Below are 19145 nucleotides of genomic sequence, written 5' to 3'. Positions count from 1 at the left end.
GCTGGCACTGTGTTCTGAGAGTTTAGAATTTGACAGCTGGATTGTTCCAGGCCCCCTCATTCCCTGTGGTCTCACACTCCCCCTCCCCCGTGTTTATGTTATCTTCCTAGTCCTGAGATTGGTGTAAACCTGAGAACACCGCCAGTGGGGAGATGGTGAGGTCCTCAACCAGGGGTACACTCTCTTGACTGGGCAAAAATGGGAATTTCTCTGTGCTTTGCCAGGGTTCTCTTCAGCCTGAGAGCTCTTGAAATGCCAGCGAAAAAAAGAAGGAGGGTTTGTGTAAAGAGCAAAATCAGGCTTGGAGAATTTTAGATCTCTTTAAGATTTCTCTAATTTTCTCGTGGTGAAAGACTTTTGCATGTTATGACTTGATTTTCTACAAACTATCTCTTCTGAGAAAATAGTAAATTTACATGCCTGTTATCATAAGGGATATCTCTTACTCTCTTCATCTTCCAATAAGTTGGACTTTTAAAAATTATAACCGTTTTTTATTTTCCAAGGATTAGTGAGACATAATAAAAAGCCTGGGGTGGGGGGGGGAGGAAGGAAAGAAAGAAAAAAATCACCTCTAATCCCCCTCCGCATGGCTTTTATTATTTTTTTCATGTTCTCTCTCAGTGTTGGTCCAGAAGCATGCATAATGATTACATAGATGTCATCGTAGCATAGAAATAATTTTATATTCTACCCTTACTTTTCATTAAAATGAAGAGTAAAATGGACCTACTTGAGTGCCTGTGGGGTGCTAGAGATGGCTAGATGTTGTAGCATTCTTTCTCTTATTGGTTCTTACAAGTTACTTATTACAGTGGGTATCAATCAGACTTTGACATGGAGGTTACGTGACGTAAGTAGAGGCTAAACTAATACTAATTGGTTATCAAGTTAAGCAGCTTGTGAATGACTGAGGAAGGATCCAAACCTTTCTCTGGCTGCACATCCCCTTCCCCTTTTCATTGCTCCATCATCTCCATGGTAACTTGTGTTGGCTTCCCTATAATCTAGTGGATTATAAACTGCCTGAAGGCAGAAACCCTGTTTTACTTGTCTTTATCCCCAGAACCTAGCACAGTGTTCGGCAGGTTGTAGGTAGTTAATCAGTATTTGTTGAATAAATGCAGCCCCCGCACCCACCTTTTCCCAGAACTCCTGAAGAGTTTAGGGCTAATGAGGGCCTCCTCCTCCTCATTTACTTTATTTAACAAAATTTAATCAAACTGATGCAGCCAGCCCGGTCCGGGAACCCAGGGGAGGGTCCCACAGGACCAGCCAAGAGGATCCTTGGCTTCACACAGGATAGAAATCAAACGCAAGCCAGAGAAAGTGGAAACAGCTTATTGAGTAGCGTGAGTGACAGGGAATAGCAGACGGAGTGTTTGGGAGATTGGGAAAGGAGAGAAGAACGAGACTCATTGTTGCTTGGGATTAGGGATTTATATTGGAGAAGGGTCTAGGGTATGTGTAAAATTGCTGATTGCTAAATTGCTGAAGGAAGGGTCATTGATGGCAGTGTCAGCTGAGGTTTGTTTGAAGCAAATGTCTTGGAACATGTTTGGGATCTGGCTCTTAGGTATTGTCAGGTGTTTGGGGCTTAGGACAAAACTCAGAGAATGATTAGCTTTCTTGCTTCCTGCTTGGAGTGGGAACATATCTTCTGTAGCTTATTCAGAGGCAAAATATGGAACATGAGTCAATGGGGCCTAGCAGAAAAATAGCAGAATCAAAGCCTTTCTAAAATGGGAGTCCCAGGGCACCTGGGTGGCTCAGTCTGTTAAGCATCTGCCTTCGGCTCAGGTCATGATCCCGGGGTCCTGGGATCGAGCTCCACATTGAGCCTGCTTCTCCCTCTCCCTCTGCTCCTCCCCTCTGCTCGTGCTTTCTCTCTGGCTCTCTCCCTCTCTCTCAAATAAATAAAATCTAAAAGTAAAATAAAACGGGAGTCCCTTCAGCTCTCTACTTCAAAACTAGTATGTACTGGGCCCTTGACCGGGTACAGGGAAACAAAGACCAAAAGCACCCTGGAGGGAGGAAGGCAGGATACTGGGAGGGATGTTTTCCGTGCAGGTGTCTGAGGACAGCAACAGAGGGAAAAGCAGCTAGGGATGTGTGGGATCATCTGGGACGGCTCTCCAGGAGAGAAGGCTTTGTTCCATCTTCCACAGAGAGCACCTCAACCTCCACCAGCCATCTTTTGAAAATGTGCACTTGGCTACAAGAGACCAGAGATGAGAAGGATTTCCTGTTGCTAAGGGTTGGGATTTCAGGCTCATTTTCTGCCGTTGAGGCATTTTATTTTATCTTACACAGAAGGACATAATTCACATTGTTGTTTCCTGTATACCATATTGAGATCCATTAAGGCATCTTGCAATCTGAAAGAATTCTATTTGCAGTTCCCTCCATAAACAGAATAATTGCCACCACCACTACCCCTCTGCCATTTACCTTTTTATCTGGCTCTATACACTAAATTTTCTAAATTTTATAGTTTATAGAGTTTGGAGTTAGTGTCATGTACCAAAGTTTTTGGCTTTTAAAATTTTCTGGCCTGTCATTGCAAAATCGAGGTAAACTCTTATTCGATGGGTGCCTAGTTTCATGAATTTGCTAATGTGATTCTTTGTGTTCTCTCTATACCGACATCTTCAGAATTCAGAGAGGTGATATGAGAGTTCTGGTGCTAGATGAAATTGGCCAGGCACCTTTGCAGAGCATGTTGCACAAATACCTGAAGAAATGCTTTTCTCTCTCTTCAAAAATGTCATTTTCCAGGCGCATGATCTCATTGCTATAGAATTCCATCTTTGGATAACAGCATAGCCAAAGTCGGTGCTTAAGTTCTTTGCAGGATGACTGCAGAAAAATTGTTCTGGCCTTTGGAGTGTGTGGGGTTATGGGCTGGGGGCAGGTGTCCAAGTACACTTCTTTCCTCCAGCTCTTAAATTGTCTCCTTCTTCCTGCCCTTGCCCCAAAGCTGGATTTCACTGGAGAATTCATTGGCCTAAAGTGCAGAAAAGATATTGGAAGTATTTAGATGCCGGAATACCAGGTGATCACAGGTACTTCTTGGCAGTTCTGCTTGATCTTGGTGGAAAAGTAATTCCAAATGAAAGATGTTGAACAGGGAGCCATTCCCAGAACACAAAACAAGCTTTATTATTTTTTTATTTGTAATCTTCTCCTTGAAATGGGGAAATTTTTAACCTTTTTGGTTCCCTTGGAGAAGAGAGGACCCAACTAGATTTCTTGAATTCTTCCTTACAAAGGTCTTTTTTTTTTTTTGGTTCCCTAAGTACTTTTGCTGTTGGAAATAAAGAACTCGTCAGACTTAAGTCCTTCAGCAAATGTTCTAAACACCTAATTTGGGCCAACACCTTGTCCCGGGATTGGCCTGTTAACCTTTCACCCTTTACCCAGGCTGCCATGGGGGGATGATCCTCTTAGAATCCTCCCTAGGCAAGGCCACAACATGGGATTCTTAAGTCTATTTAACCTGGGGATTTGGGGGAGGCGGCTTTTCCACCCTGCATTGTTCATCATTGCCGTTTGTTTTCTATAGTTCCTCCCAATTAGTTGGCCAGGGCTTTGAAAACACATGTGATTTTAATGCCTTGTAGACCATTCCTCTATTCTGACAGGGAGAAACGAGAGCAGGCTCATGACACTTTATAAGATGTCATCATGCTTGCAGATCCAAGCGTAGTCCATAAAGAAATAGGTATCCCACATATTACATCGTACACAGACAATAACTGACAGGTGTAACACCATTTAGAATTTATAAATTATTTTCGATGTCTAACTTCCTTAGCTACTTAAAATAAACCTGTGGAGTAAGTGGCAATTATAAATGCCAAGTTTGCAGATGAGTAAACTAATGGCAAGGAAAGTCCAGGGACATTTCCAGAGTCACTTAGTTAGGTAAACCTTTTTTTTTTTCAGATTTTTTTTTTATTATTATGTTATGTTAGTCACCATACATTACATCATTTGGGGGTTTTTTGGGGGGGATCTAGTACATTTTTATTGTTATGTTAATCACCATACATTACATCATTGGTTTTTGATGTAGTGTTCCATGATTCATTGTTTATGTATAACACCCAGTGCTCCATGCAGTACGTGCCTTCTCTAATACCCATCACCAGGCTAACCCAGACCCCCACACCCCTCCCCTCTAGAACCCTCAGTTTGTTTCTCAGAGTCCATAGTCTCTCATGGTTCATCTCTCCCTCCGATTCCCCCCCTTCATTCTTCCCTTTCTGTTATCTTCTTCTTCTTCTTCTTTTTTTTTTTAACATACAATGTATTATTTGTTTCCGGGGTACAGGTCTGTGATTCAATAGTCTTATTGCCTGTTTTCCGTTTCCTATCTCATTGGAATAATAAACTTTTAAAATTTAAATAATTTGCTGTTTCACTTGATTAATTCATTTTTCTTAATAAATAACAACCAGCTAAGGAAAGTAGGACTTACCATGATTCTCCTGTTCTCACAGTGTAAGATTGGCAAGAGCATAGAAAAATAAAAGAAAAATAAAGCATTGGAGTCAAATAGAAAATCTCAAAAATAGTAAGATCTAGTGCATTTGAGAACTTAAGATATGAGATGTTTGGGGCACCTGGGTGGCTCAGTTGGTTAAACATTTGACTCTTGATCTCTGCTCAGGTCTTGATCTAAGGGTCATGAGTTCAAGCCCCGTGTTGGGCCCCATGCTGTGCATGGAGCTTATGTAAAAAAAAAAAAAAGATATTAGATGTGGCATTCTATTTCAGGAAGAATACATGTTTCATTTTATAAATGGTATTGACTACCTTCCTGGAAGAAAAAGACCCCCTTATACACACCAAATTGAAATATTACAGATGGATTACATATTTTAATGCTTTAAAATAAAATTAAAATTTTAGAAAATTTGGGAAAGCATTTGTAGAAACCTGTTATGAGGGAAACCTTCCTATTCATAGGACCTTGAAGCCATGATGGAAGAGAGATTTTTTTTTTAAAGATTTTATTTATTTGTTTGACAGAGACACAGTGAGAGAGGGAACATAAGCAGGGGGAGTGGGAGAGGGAGAAGCAGGCTTCCCACTGAGCGGGGAGCCCAATGTGGGGCTCCATCTCAGGACCCTGGGATCATGACCTGAGCCGAAGGCAGATGCTCAACAACTGAGCCACCCAGGCACCCCGAGAGATGTTTTTTAAAGTGACAAATATACCGTGACAAAATTAGAAAGCAGTGGTAGCCTAGAAAAAAATAAGAAATACATGACAAACAAAACAATGTTTCTACTATTCTATATGCTCCCATAAATCTTAAAAGGCAAACCTTAGAATTGAGCAAATAATATAAACAGGAAATTCACATAAGAAAAAATCCAAAAGTCCTAAAATATAAGACAAAAGACTTAACCTCAGCAATCAGGGAGATGCCAAATATAGTAACAGTGAAGTACCCATTTTGACCCATCAAATCGGCAAAACATAAAAAGAGCAATACCATTGTGAATTGGAGAAGATGCTAGAAAACTGCCATTCCCACAAATTAATGGGATATCGGAATTTGTCTATTACTACAGGCTTTTTGGAAAGTAATCTGGTGATACATATTAAAATAGACTTCATTTTAATGTATTAAACTTCCATTAGCTCAAGCAATCCTGCTTTAAAAAAATACGTTCCATAGAAATAAAAACATTAAAATAAGGTTCTAAGTTCAAGGGTGCTTATTATAGCAATACTTATAATCATAGAAACAAAAATAAAACCTTAAGTATTCATGAATAGTGGTATCTAGTAAATGGTAAAACAAATGAGTATATCTACTCTATGGAATATTTTTCAGTCTTTAAACAAATTACTGTATATCTTTATCTCTTAACCTAGATGGATCCCATGTATTTATTAAATGAAAAAATAGAAATTAATCTGGTATGATACATTTTTACTTTATAAAATTTTACAAGTTGTGTGTGTGTGTGTGTGTGAGGCTATTTGTGTGTATTGTGAACTTATCAGCCAATTTAGTCATGCACTAAATGTTACTAGGGTCATATTAGTAAATAATACTAACCTCTTAAAAGTTTTAGATAGGTTTGGGGCACCTGGGTGGCTCAGTTGGTTATGCATCCGACTTTTGGTTTCAGCTCAGGTGGAGATCAAGAGGTGGCGATCTCCTGGTCTTGTGATGGAGCCCCGAGTCTGGTCTCTGCACTCAGTGCAGAGTCCGCTTCAGATTCTTTCTCCTTCTCCCTCGCCGCTTGAGCAAGCATGCGTGCAGGCACTCTGTCTCCATTTGATAATATTTATTTAATAAATAAATAAAATCTTTAAAAAATAAAGTTTTAGGTAAGTTTAATAAGCAAGTCTCAGACTCTATCCCACTGCGTATATGAACATTTATAACAAGCAAGCACACACAGGTCATATCACCAGTTCTAGAAGCTCAGCTAAGTCCAGCTCAGTCCTTTAGTTCTTTTCCTCACCATCTTGCATGACAGGTTCACTTGAGCCAGATGTGACAATATGGCAGGAGCAGAATTCTGTTCTTCTTGTAGTCTGTATCAGGCCATCAGAAATTCTCCCAAATTGGACCAGTACTTTTTTTATATAAGATTTTATTTATTTGTTTGACAGAGAGAGAACACAAGCAAAGGGAGTAGGAAAGGGAGAAGCAGGCTCCCCGCTGAGCAGGGAGCCCAATGCAGGGCTCTATCCCAGGACCCTGGGATCATGACCAGAGCTGAAGGCAGACGCTTAATCGACTGAGCGACCCAGGCCCTAGATCAGTACTCTTTAGGATCAAGTCTTAGACACCATCCCTGAGTGAGCAGGGTATAGGCTTTGCTAGACATTTAAACCCTATCTGTGGGGCGCCTGGGTGGCTCAGTCGTTAAGCGTCTGCCTTCAGCTCAGGTCATGATCCCAGGGTCCTGGGATCGAGTCCCACATCCGGCTCCCTGCTCTGCGGGGAGTCTGCTTCTCCCTCTCCCACTCCCCCTGCTTGTGTTCCTGCTCTCGCTGTCTCTCTCTCTCTGTCAAATAAATAAATAAAATCTTTAAAAAAAATTAAAAAAAAACCCTATCTGTGCAGGGAAGTGGAGTGTCTCTAAAAGAGTTTAGATAAGTCATATATAATTGAATACCACCAATTTCACCAATGAGAACCCATTTTAAACATCTATCACGCTAACAAGCTACTAATTTCACCTGTGAAAAACCCATTTCTAACATTTACTATACTAATCAGTGAAATGTCTGTATTGATCAAAGATGAAGATTACTGATGCAGTTACAGTAGCCATATCTGAATTAGGACAGCTGACTTGGCTTGTGACTTAAACCAACTAACACAAACGACTATCACATTGTCTGGGTTCAAGCATTTTGAAACAAATTAGCTACATCATAACAGTATGATAGGGAGGAGGCAGGGTGTTCCACGCAAGAACAATTCATACTGGTTGAGCAGAAATGGGATGAGGATGGAGCTAGAATATTAACTTAGTCTTTATAGACCTTTATATCATTTCCTTTGACACAACACACATATCATTTTTGTACTTTAAAAATCTTAGAAACGTATTTTTGAAAGAGGCAGTAACTTTTTACGAGTAAAAGCAAGGATTGCCTTTGCACAAGCTCTTCTTTCTACATAGAACATCTCTCTCTTGTTCGTTAGCAGTGTTCTGCCTCCAGTTCTGATTCTGAACCCCATTTCCTTTGGGAAAGCTGCAGACAGTCACATGCTTGTTCTCGATGCTCCTAAAGCGTTCTAAATATTGCCCAGCAAAAGATTCATAACAATTCCTATTTGTCTGTTTTTCCTGTTATATTATACATTTTATACATGCCTTATTCAATGCTATGTCTCCTAGCACCATGCCCAATAATACTAAGTGCTTGCAAATCTGTGCTGAATTCATGAATGAATGAGGAAGTGAGTGAATGTTGAGATACAGCATTTAGTTTGCTTGTGGGACCTTTGCCTTTACAATGCTTATGAAATAGGCTTAATAAGATTTCAACTTTCTTGCTCAGCCAATTTATTATCATCGTTTCATGCAAGAATATATGCATCACTGGCATAATTTTCAATACCAACATCTGCAGTCCATAAGGAAGGAATAAAAATCTCCTCCTACAAGTTGTCAGGCATCATGGAGTAGGAGGTAAAATTATACTACTCCATACCTATATTTTGAGTCCTGGACTCACCATTTATTAAGTGTGGAATTTTGAAAGAGACTTTTAACAACTCACTCTGAGTTTCAATTTTGTCATCTGTAATATGGAATAAAAATCACTACTTCAAAGAATTATGGTAAGGATCAAATGAGTGTGGAAACGCTCTGTGAACTATAAAGTTAGAGATACATATTTTTGATTATAATGAATGTAGGATGAAGTCTCACATTTCCTTCTGGAGCATTAAGGTTTTTCCATTGTTAGGACTAGGTGCACCATATTTAATCTTTTGGGCACCTCAGAAGGGAAGAATCATAGGATCATAAAATATTAGAGTCTGAAGGGATCACAAAATCCTAGGCCATCCTCCCCATTCTGTAGCTAGGAAAACTAAGGTCCAAAAAAATGTTCTGACTTTACTCAGGCCATAGGGCAAGTTGGTTCAACTGAGGTCATCATATGCAAAGGATCGTCTTAACATCTTTTCACCAACTCACTTTTTTGTGCTGCAAAAAGAAACTCATTTCAGGCAGAATTTGCCTTGCTTTGACAGAAAAAAGTACTCTTAATCCCAAGCACAACACAAAGACTTCTTTGAAGAATTTATTCATGTGTTGAGCAGTGAATTCAATTATTGCAATGACAAATGCAAATTTCCTTGAAAAAAATGTGTCATCTGTTGGCCAATTCATAAACGAATCTTACTGCACAGTCTCCATGAGCTTGTGCAAGCCTTGTGCAACTCCAAGGAAACAAATATTAATGGCTATGAAAAAAGCCACAAAAACTCTAAAGTCTGACACAATAAAAAGAAAGACTGTGAACCACAACTCTGCCTTCCCATTGATACTGTGTTTGGGGAATTGTTTTGGGAAGAGAGCTTGGGGTTTTGTTTTTAGTATGGTGACAATAACTATCCCTTACATTTCTGAAGGCCTTCAGAATTTTCAAAGCGAGATCACGCACATTCTCACTTTGATCCTCTCAACAGCCCTGTGATGGAAGCATGCAATTTTCTAAGAAAATCCACTCATGTTTTTCAACTGATCTCCTCTTTTGTTTCAGGCATATTGCGACTCAAGGAGCTACAAGTCTCAAGTGCGAAGAGTCAGAATAATTCAGAAAGACAAACATAATGGTTGAGTTTTTCTAAAGGAGCTGTGTGTGTGTGTGTGTGTGTGTGTGTGTGTGTGTGTTTATGTGAATGATAAAGAAATAATAAGCAAATGTGGGAGGGAGTGGTGGAGAATAAGAATTCCAGTAACCTATGGGAATAGAATACATGTGACAACTGGATTTGCTCTTTTAAATTGTCTATTTATATGCTTCTCTTCAGATAAGGCTAAAGACTTTGTAACCTCAAAAAGATTTTATTTATTTATTTGTCAAAGAGGGAGAGAGAGAGAGAGGGAGGGAGGGAGAGAGAGAGAGCACAAGCAGGGGGAGCAGCAGGCGGAGGGAGAAGCAGGCTCCCCGCTGAGCAGGGAGCCCGATGTGGGACTCTATCCCAGGACCCTGGGATCATGACCTGAGCCGAAGGCAGATGCTTAACCAACTGAGCCACCCCGGCATCCCAATTTTGAGGAATTTTTAAGTTTAGCATGGCAGTGGTAGTCATGGTTGGATGATTTCTTCAGTAACAGACATCACTAGCTATGCAATAGCAACATTGGGACAATATAATATGGTGAGTAGGAGTGTGGACTCTGGAGTCAGACTACCTGAGTTCAAATCCCAGATTCAAAACTTACTGGTTGTGTGGAGTTTGGGTAAGTCACTAAACCTCCCTGCTTCATTTCCTCTTCTGAAAAATAGTTATAATAATAGTACTTACCTTATAGGGTTATTGTGAAAATTGAATGAGTTAGTATATATAAAGTGCTTGGAACAGCATCTGATACAAAATAAGTACTATATGTGTTTGCTATCATCATCATCATCATTGAGCATCAACATTGTTTCTGAATCTATGTCCCCGACCTCTCTTTGAACTAGGTATTAGAGTGCAAGGTGTGTCTTATGATGTACAAGGCTTTATAGTTTGGGGTCAGTGTTTTCTGAACCTTTTCACATAATAAATTGATGTGAAAGGATTTTGCAACCCATTTTGGAATTTCTTACACAGGGATTAGGAGTCCTGGCTCTAGAGCCAGACGACATGCACAAAATCTCTTCTCTACCTCTTGCAAGCTATATGATTCTGGGCAAATTATTTAATCTGACTGGAGCTTGGTGTAATAATGGTACCTACCTCACTGGGTTGTTTGATGCTTAAATGAGATAATATACGCAGAGAGCTTACCAAAAGGGCTCCATATAGTTGTAGAATTTGTCAGCATAAGAGGAGGAAGAGAAATATACTTTCACTCAGAAACTAAACTTCCAGGGGCACCTGGGTGCCTCAGTTGGTTGAGTGTCCAACTCTTGATTTCGGCTCAGGTCGTGATCTCAGGGTCCTGGGATTGAGCCCCACAGCAGGTTCCATGCCCCACGTGGAGTCTGCTTAAGATTCTCACCCTCTCCCTCTGCCCCTCCCCCCACTCACTCTCTCTCTCTCTCTCAAACAAATAAATCTTTTTTTAAAAAAAGAAACTAAACTTCCATTAAAAAAAGAGGAATCAAAAGAATAGCAAAAATGTAACAAAAACTTAACTGTGCCAAGTCTTATACTAACTCTGTATGTGCATTATCTCATTTAATAATGATGATAAATATATATATATCACTCCTGGTATATTTCTCTCATCTTTTATTCTATGACACAATTTTGAGATCATCTTTTTTCTCTGTCTTTTTCTCTAAACAATCACTCTCAGCTGACCTAGACTTATGACGCTTTAGTAAGAATGTTGAAAAAGTGAGAACTGTGTCAGTTTCTTCAACAGTTTTCATCAAGACATCAAATCTCCATCTTAAGGTGCTCAGGAAGGAAGGACATTATGCACTGTCCTGCTAAAATGTGCCCTCCATGGTCAACGATGTGCTTACTTAATGGCACAGTGGAAAAAATATACATGGGGAATGAAAATAAAGAATGTCTCCTTTTAAGTGCTAACACATCTTGGACTGATCTCTTTTTTATTTTTTATGAGAGTATAGTTGACACACAATGTTACATTAGTTTCCAGTGTACAACATAGTGATTCAACAAGTCCACACTTTATGCTCTGCTCACCGCAAGTGTAGCTACCATCTGTCACCAGACAACTCCGTTACAATATCATTTTTCTGTGCTATACCGTTTATCCCTGCAATTTATTTGTTCCATAACTGGAAGACTGTCCCTCCCACTCCCCTTCACCCATTTTGTCCATCCCCTCATCTCTGTCCCCTCTGGCAACCACCAGTTTGTTCTCTGTATGTTTGGGTCTGTTTCTGCTTGTTTGCTTGTTTATTAATTTGTTTTGTTTTTTAGATTCCACGTACAAATGAAATCATATGGTATTTGTCTCTGTCTGACTTATTTCACTTAGCGTAATACCCTCTAGGTCCATTCATGTTGTCACCAATGGCAGAATCTCCTCTCTTTATATGGCTGAGTAATATTCTATTATATATCTATATCACATCTTATTTATCCATTCATCTATCATTGGACACTTGGGCTGCTTCCATATCTTGGCTATTATGAGTAATGCTGCAATAAACATAGGGATGCATATATCTGTTGAAATTAGTGTTTTTGTTTTCTTTGAATAAACACCCAGTAGTGAAATTACTGGATCATGTGGTATTTATATTTTAATTTTTTGAAGAACCTGTATATTATTTTCCACAGTGGCTACACCAATTTACATTCCCACTAACAGTGCATAAGAATTCCTTTTTCTCCACATCCTCACCAATACTTGTTATTTCTTGTCTTTTTGATTCTAGCCATTCTGAAAAATGTAAGATGATATCTTATTGTGGTTTTGATTTTCATTTTCCTGATGGTTAGTGATGTTGAGCATTTTTCCATGTGTCTCTTTGTCATTTATATGTCTTATTTGGAAAAATGTCTATTCAGGCCCTCTACCCATTTTTAATCGGATTATTTGGGTCTTTTGTATAAGTTGTATAAGTTCATGATATATTTTGGATATTAACCCCTTATTAGATATATCATTTGTGAATATTTTCTCCTATCCAGTAGGTTGCCTTTTTGTTTTGTTGGTGGTTTCCTTTATTGTGCAAAGCCTTTAATTTGTCATAGTCCCAAGAGTTTAGTTTTGCATTTATTTCCCTTGCCTCTGGAGACATATCTAGAAGAATGTTGCTGAGGCCAATGTCAAAGAAATTACTGCCTGTGTTTTTTGCTAGGAGCTTCATGGCTTCATGCCTCACATTTAGGTGTTTAATCCATTTTGAGTTTATTTTTGTGTATGGTTTAGGAAAGTGGTTGGACTGAATTCTCGAGAAGATTCTCAGTTATAATCCCTGTGGTCTTCTTTGAGAGCTAAAGCTGACTTAAATAGATAAACAGCTAGCCTCAAAAGCAACTTGATTGAGGTATTGATCATCCTTTTGCTCTGAAGCAAATTCTGGATTGTATGTATGCCTGTTATAGGTAATGTTGTGTATTTAATCTAATAACTAGACGTAGGCTTTATGCTTTATTTTCACAAACAATCTAGATAATGCAGACTTTTTTTGGCTGAAATTATCTAGACCAACATTGCAGTGAGAGAAATGTTCCATATCAGCAATATTCTATATGGTTGTCACTGCCCACATGTGGCTCTTGAGCACTTGAAGTGTGGTTAGTGCAACTAGAGTATTAACTCTCTAATTTTACTTATTTTAATGTAAATTTAAATAGGCAGGTAGCACAATTATCTGTTGTTCCGTGACTGCTTCTTTTAAGGTCTGACCACTGAGAGAACCTGGGAGCAGAAAAGGGCCTAGATGAAGCAAAACCCAAAAGAGTAGCAATCTAGTGCCTGGATCTTGGCTCCTCAAAACTTTCTCTACTAAAAGGAACCAGAGTTCCTTTGAGAAATGACTGATTCAAGGGCTGGGGCAAAGAAGATATAAGATGAGCTCAGAGCCTTGTTTAATCAGAAAGCAAGGATGTGTTCAAAGAATAATGGACACATGTTAAAAAGACACAGAAGAGTTCTGGTTTTGATCCAAATGGAACAAGCATCCTGCACTCTATTGCTTCCATTGACTACAACTAAAACCCTGGACAGAATGTGTAAAGCAACTATTAGAGGACTCTGGAAAGGGGGTGGAGCAGCAGACTGTGGAGGGAACCAATGTTTGAGGGACGACCCAGATGCGAACCTCTAAAGTTGCTTCCCTTTTTTGCTCCTAGATATTCTGTCTCGGGCTCTAGGGCAGCCTAAAACCTAGAACTACAAGTGGGTGCAGACAGGAAGGGCTTTAAGAAGAGTCCATGCTTTGTAACCAGAGGGCTTAGAGAGGGGAGTCCTGTGGGACACAAGTCTTTTAACTTTTCCACTCTGAATGAGAGCCAGCAAGGGAATAGCAGGTCGCCCCACCCCCCCTTCAGTGACAGCAGCAGTGGAAGTGGCCCTGGTAGTGTGAAGCTTCTAAATTTTCCCCACCCTTTATCAGGTGAGCTCCGTTGGCCTGGGTAGAGGTGCCCACTTACAGGGCTGAGCCCTTGTGAGTTTCCATCATATAGCAAGTGAGCACCAGCAACAAAGGGTCATTACTGACATGCTCTTTCTGCCATGGCCAATAATTCAAGACAGTCTTATCTGCTTGAGTTGAAAAAGCTGAATCCTTTGTCAGTGCTCTGGATAGTACAAACAAAGGAAGGAGACAGAATACAGAATAGAAAATAATATTGGGGTCTTGGTATAACCATGCAACAGGGAAGACTGACCCACTCTATTGCTCCCAAACACCTGCTGCTGTGTACTCCCTATCTGACTGTTATAAACAACCATCCATTGGGAGGCAGCCTGGAGGCAAGAGAACATCCACTGTTTCCACCTCAGGCTATTATGTTGCTTATAGAGGCCAAGGTGGCACCTAGTGATCAGAGTGGGAATAGAGTAGCAAGACTATTGCTAAGAGACAGAAACCACAAGGGTGGTGTCTACATTCAGGGACCATGAACAGGATTTCTGGCTTTGGGCCTTCGTCCACTGTCACTAACAGAACACTAACAGTCTAGCCCCCTATCATGGTTTTAAGGGTTGTTATTGCCAGAGAGAGATTGCAAGCTTCCAAAATAATGTGTTGAAATTGATTAGCTTCTTTTGCAATCCCTAGATGCCAGAGCTCAGAGCAATAGAAGAGAATTGCTAAAGCAGTGCAGCCTTCAGAACAGGAATTCCCTCAAAATGTACCTCCCTGGAGCGGCCATGAGGCAAAGGACAGTGAAGCTTCCATCACTTGCAAACTTAGCCTTTGCTAATACAAACAGAACTTTGTTTCTCTCTTTTCCTGGCTAGGATGTCTCAAGATCCTCCTCCCATATCTTCCCAGGCCCAAGATCTCCTCGGTCATCCCTCCAAGCTCATCCCAACCCTGAGAGTAGAACTGAAAGCAGAGAAGGAGGAGGGACCATATTCCCTTTGGACCCAGCTGACATCTGGATGTTCAAGCCTGGCCTGATACATTTTTCCCACTTTAAGAAATACCCCAGCTCTGAGAAACTTCCTCACGACTGATTGCAATTTCCTTATTATCTGTTAAACTGGGAGTTTGAACTAGATGGGTGTTCAGGTTTTTTTTCTCCCCAGATTCCTCTGGGACATGGGACTCAGGCATCTCATTAACTAAAGTGCACCCGATTTAAGGAGCCATGGCATATGAATGGGTCCCTCTAATTCCCTGGCACAATGCCACGGTTGCAGTAGGTTTCTTAGTGACTATTCCATTGATTACTAATCTGGGGCAAAGCCAACACAACTAAACCTTTCTCCATATAGGTTCATTTTGCCTTACTGTTCTTGCCTTGGGCTGTTGTAGTCTTTTGATGAAGGTCTTAAATTAACAAGCTCGTTTCACATCTAGAACTAAGACAACCCTTCCTGTTCTCCCCATTCCAAATGAGAACAATTTCATCCCTATCACTCCAAGATCCCTTGTCCCCAAAAGCTCAGATACCAATTAGCCCCCATTGGAGATTAATAAACAATACAATAATGACAGATAAAAAGACTAATTCTTTGGCTGAGAGAATCACTTTAATTAATTTAATCCCGGCTGAAAGATCAGCTGTGCTCAGGCCTGCTCACCAGCAGGGTCCATTTATCCCAGTCTGTCCCTTCCTTGAAAGCCAGGGTGTGCTTGGGAGCTGCACTTAAGCAACAATGAGAAACAGATTGGACTGTCAGGCTTCATTAAAGGTCATCATTAGTATTCCAATTTGAAGACCGTCGCTCTAGCTCAACCTTTCACCAATTCTTCCCTGGCGCATTGTGAAGTTTGGTTCAGCTGTGAAACGTGAAAATTCTCCCTGGGCTCCCCGCACCAGGATGAGTATCATTTGACGCTTCTCGCTCTGCAGCTTAAAGAGCAAATCCCCCGGGGGGAAGTGACAGTCCCAGGACTCTATCTGAAAATCAAGTCCTGTGCAGCTGCCTGGGATCCGAACATTTCAAGGGATGGGATTTTCTAGGAGTCAGCCACAGCAATCAGAAATAGGACTTGTCATCTTCTCTGGGAATCTGATCCAATGTTCTCTTGAAAACTAGCTGAAAAAGACTTCTTAGTGGAACCCCAGCTAGTGACAAATAGGAATCACCATTATTACTCTAGGCCAAAAGCTCGGTAGAAGGACAGGAAACCACCCCCCCACCCCGCCACGGTCTGCCATTATTGCCCTCAAAGCACAGTCTCAGCTGGCTTTGGGGAGACAGTTTTCAGCCTGCTCACTGAGCACAGGATATGAAATGGGCATTTTCCTTCTCTGCAAACAGCCAATTTTTAACTACGTTCCCTCTGCTGAAGCAATTTTTATTTTTAGGTGATTGTGCGCATAGGGGTAAATTTTACATACTTTTTACCCTTTTTCCTAGTAAGTAGAGCAACAGCTTAGTCTCTGCCTGTTTTTGGAATTAGGTCACGTCCTCTGGGTGCTGCTCCATCACCTGTCTTTTCTGACTCCTCCTGCCAGGTTGTTTTCAGCGGCTTATTTTGGTTGTTTTTCTCTTGACCCTTTGAACCCGCTTTTCTCACATCTTAGTTGGTGCCGGGCCATGCTGTTCCTTTTTAAAACTAGGGTCTCTTTTGCACTGGATTCTAATCTCCAAATGAATTTGTCTCTGGAATGGATCTTAACCCTTCCTTCCCCCTTCCTTCCATGCCTCCCTTCCTTCTGTCTTTCCTTCCTTCCTTCCTTCCTTCCTTCCTTCCTCCCTCCCTCCCTCCCTCCCTCTTCCTCCTCCTCCTCCTCCTCCTTCTCTCTCCCTCTCCCTCTCCCCCACATTCTCTCTTCTTTCACTTGTCATTGTTCAGGTCGGTAAACAATGTCTAGGAGAGACAAAGTTAAACAGGAAAATAAGTGGACTGTCAACCACATTTGTCAACAAATACCTGATGTCCAGAGTGGTGTGTTACCGAGGACAAGGTTTCACTGGGGACATTTTCACAAAATCAGGGGAAAAGTAACTTTCAAGTAACTGCACTTATAAATGAGCCAACTTAAGCCTAAGTCTACCTTGCTGCAGTGGTTTCTGTTTCTGTTCGAGTGTCTTCTGAAGCTGTATATTTTGAATGGTCTGGCGTTAACCATAAGGATGAAGTCTTAACATTCACAGATCCCTCTGATGAACTCAGCTTCTGACAAAGCTCAGCTCATGGGCGCCTGGGTGGCTCAGTCGTTAAGCGTCTGCCTTCGGCTCAGGTCATGATCCCAGGGTCCTGGGATCGAGCCCCGCATCGGGTTCCCTGCTCCGTGGGGAGCCTGCTTCTCCCTCTCCCACTCCCCCTGCTTGTGTTCCCTCTCTCGTGTTCTCTCTCTCTGTCAAATAAATAAAATAAAATCTTAAAAAAAAAAAAAAAGCTCAGCTCATGTCAGTGTTTCTGTGGGGCTTCCTCTGACACTCCCCTCTCCAATTAGAAGTCAGAGCAGCCTCATCTGTGCCCTGGAGCTGTCCAAGTACATCCTGAATGAGAGCAATTTTAGCACGTCATTCTAGCTGCTTGTTTATGTGTCTGTGAGTAACCTGCAAGCAAGGATGGCTTGTAGTTGTTCTCATTTGCTTTATTTTTTAAATTCTTATACCCTTAGCACAGGCCTGGCCCAGAAGGAACATTCAATACAGATTGACTCAAAGAAATTATAATCACCACATGGCTCTCAGCCCTCAGTCCACTGGATTGTAAGTTCCACAAGGACACAGAACGCAAAGTCTTGTTCACTGCTGTATTCCTTAGTGTCTGGGTGTATAGTAAATGATCAAATGATCAAATAATAGTTTTGGGGTTCCTTCCTCATCACGCAAGGCTCTATCCTTCTGGAACCTGAAGCAGGAATCATATTTTAAGCCTCTCATCTCTGCTCAATGGCAATGTTGATAATAATGGAAATCCCTGATTATTTATGCAACACTCTGTAGTTCACAGAGCTTGGCTGTATAACGTGTCCTGTTGGACTTATGGTACCAGTGCCTTTTGGAGGTAGTGAGTCAAGAAAAAGGGCGATGATCTCTTGGAGTTGTGTTGCTAGACAGATCAATCAGTTGATGGAGTGCCTGCTGCCTGGGAGATAACAGGTGCATGAATAGTCATCAAATGAACAAATTAATGATCATGGATTGAATTCACAGCGCTGTGTTAGGGGTCCTGGGAAATGTTTTTTAAAAAGGATAAGATATAGGTCTTTGCAAAATAGGCTGAGGGAACCCTCAGCAACTTTGTGCCCTGCCCTTCTGGCCCAAAAGGGCCCTACAGCCTTTATTCACCTGGATATCTGTGCTGTGTGATTATAAGTCCTACTAGTTATGAGGCGAAGAGATCCAATAAGTCATTGATACTTTAGTGTAAATTAGTGATAAAAGCTCCCACCATAGGTTGAATTCTGCTTCTCAAGTGTCCAGGGTAGGGCCGTGCATGGAGTAGGCAGTCTATAGATGAGTAGAATCTGATTGAAACAGGAGAGGAGGAAGAGGACCCAAAGAAGGGTCTTATCAATGGAAGGATTTGCAATATATCCTAAGGCAGCAGGGCCTGCTTGGCTTCCCTTAAAATCTAAACAGTTATTTTCCCTTTCTTCACCTAATCCACGCAAGATCCCATGCATTCTGCAGAACTGTAAGATAAAATAAATGCCCTTTGTTACAAAGCCTCGAGTTTGGGGAGTGGTTTATTATGCAGCTTTATCGAAGCAATAGGTGACTAACTTAGTGTGGCGCAGGTGCCTTGAGGGGCTGGTCTGGCTTCGGGCGGGGGAGCGGTTGGGTTGGGAGGTGTGGATGAAGCGGGGGAAACTAAGCAGGTGGCGCAGGACTGCACCCCACTCCAACCACAGCAGCCGTACTTTTATCTACTTTACATACCAGGCGTTGAAGAAGGGCGTCTGAAGCAAAAACATTTTCAAACCAGAGTGCTATTTGATCTCTAATGGTTTTTACAGATTGGAGTTTCTAGGATCCTATGAAGACTTCCCAAGTTCTGAATTTAAATCTCACTAGAAATAAATGTGAATCCCAGAAATAAATACTATAAGGAAGGAGAAACAGCCTTCCCCACTGGACATTTCCTAAACTGCAGAGGTTCTGTCTGCTCATCAGACGCCCTGCATGTCACCTAAATGGGACCAATGAGAATTTGGAACTTCATTTGGTCCCTTCTTGGTACTCATTGGTGGTGCTGTCTGGCCACCCATATCATGCTATCTTTTAAACCTAGGGGGTCTTTTCCAGATGGCAGGCTCAGTGTTCTTTGGAAAATGCTTAATGCAGAACCCCCTGTAGTTGGCAGTTGCCATTATTTGGCTGCCCAGCCATTAGTCCCACTACTTTTTTTAAAATGCCTTTATTGAGAT

The sequence above is a fragment of the Eumetopias jubatus genome, unplaced genomic scaffold (assembly GCF_037043125.1).
Source record: "Eumetopias jubatus isolate StellerSeaLion01/CBP00866 unplaced genomic scaffold, mEumJub1_p1.0 scaffold_13, whole genome shotgun sequence".
In the NCBI taxonomy this organism is placed as follows: domain Eukaryota; kingdom Metazoa; phylum Chordata; class Mammalia; order Carnivora; family Otariidae; genus Eumetopias; species Eumetopias jubatus.
The sequence above is the reverse complement of the archived record's forward strand: the minus strand, read 5'-3'. Positions refer to the sequence as shown.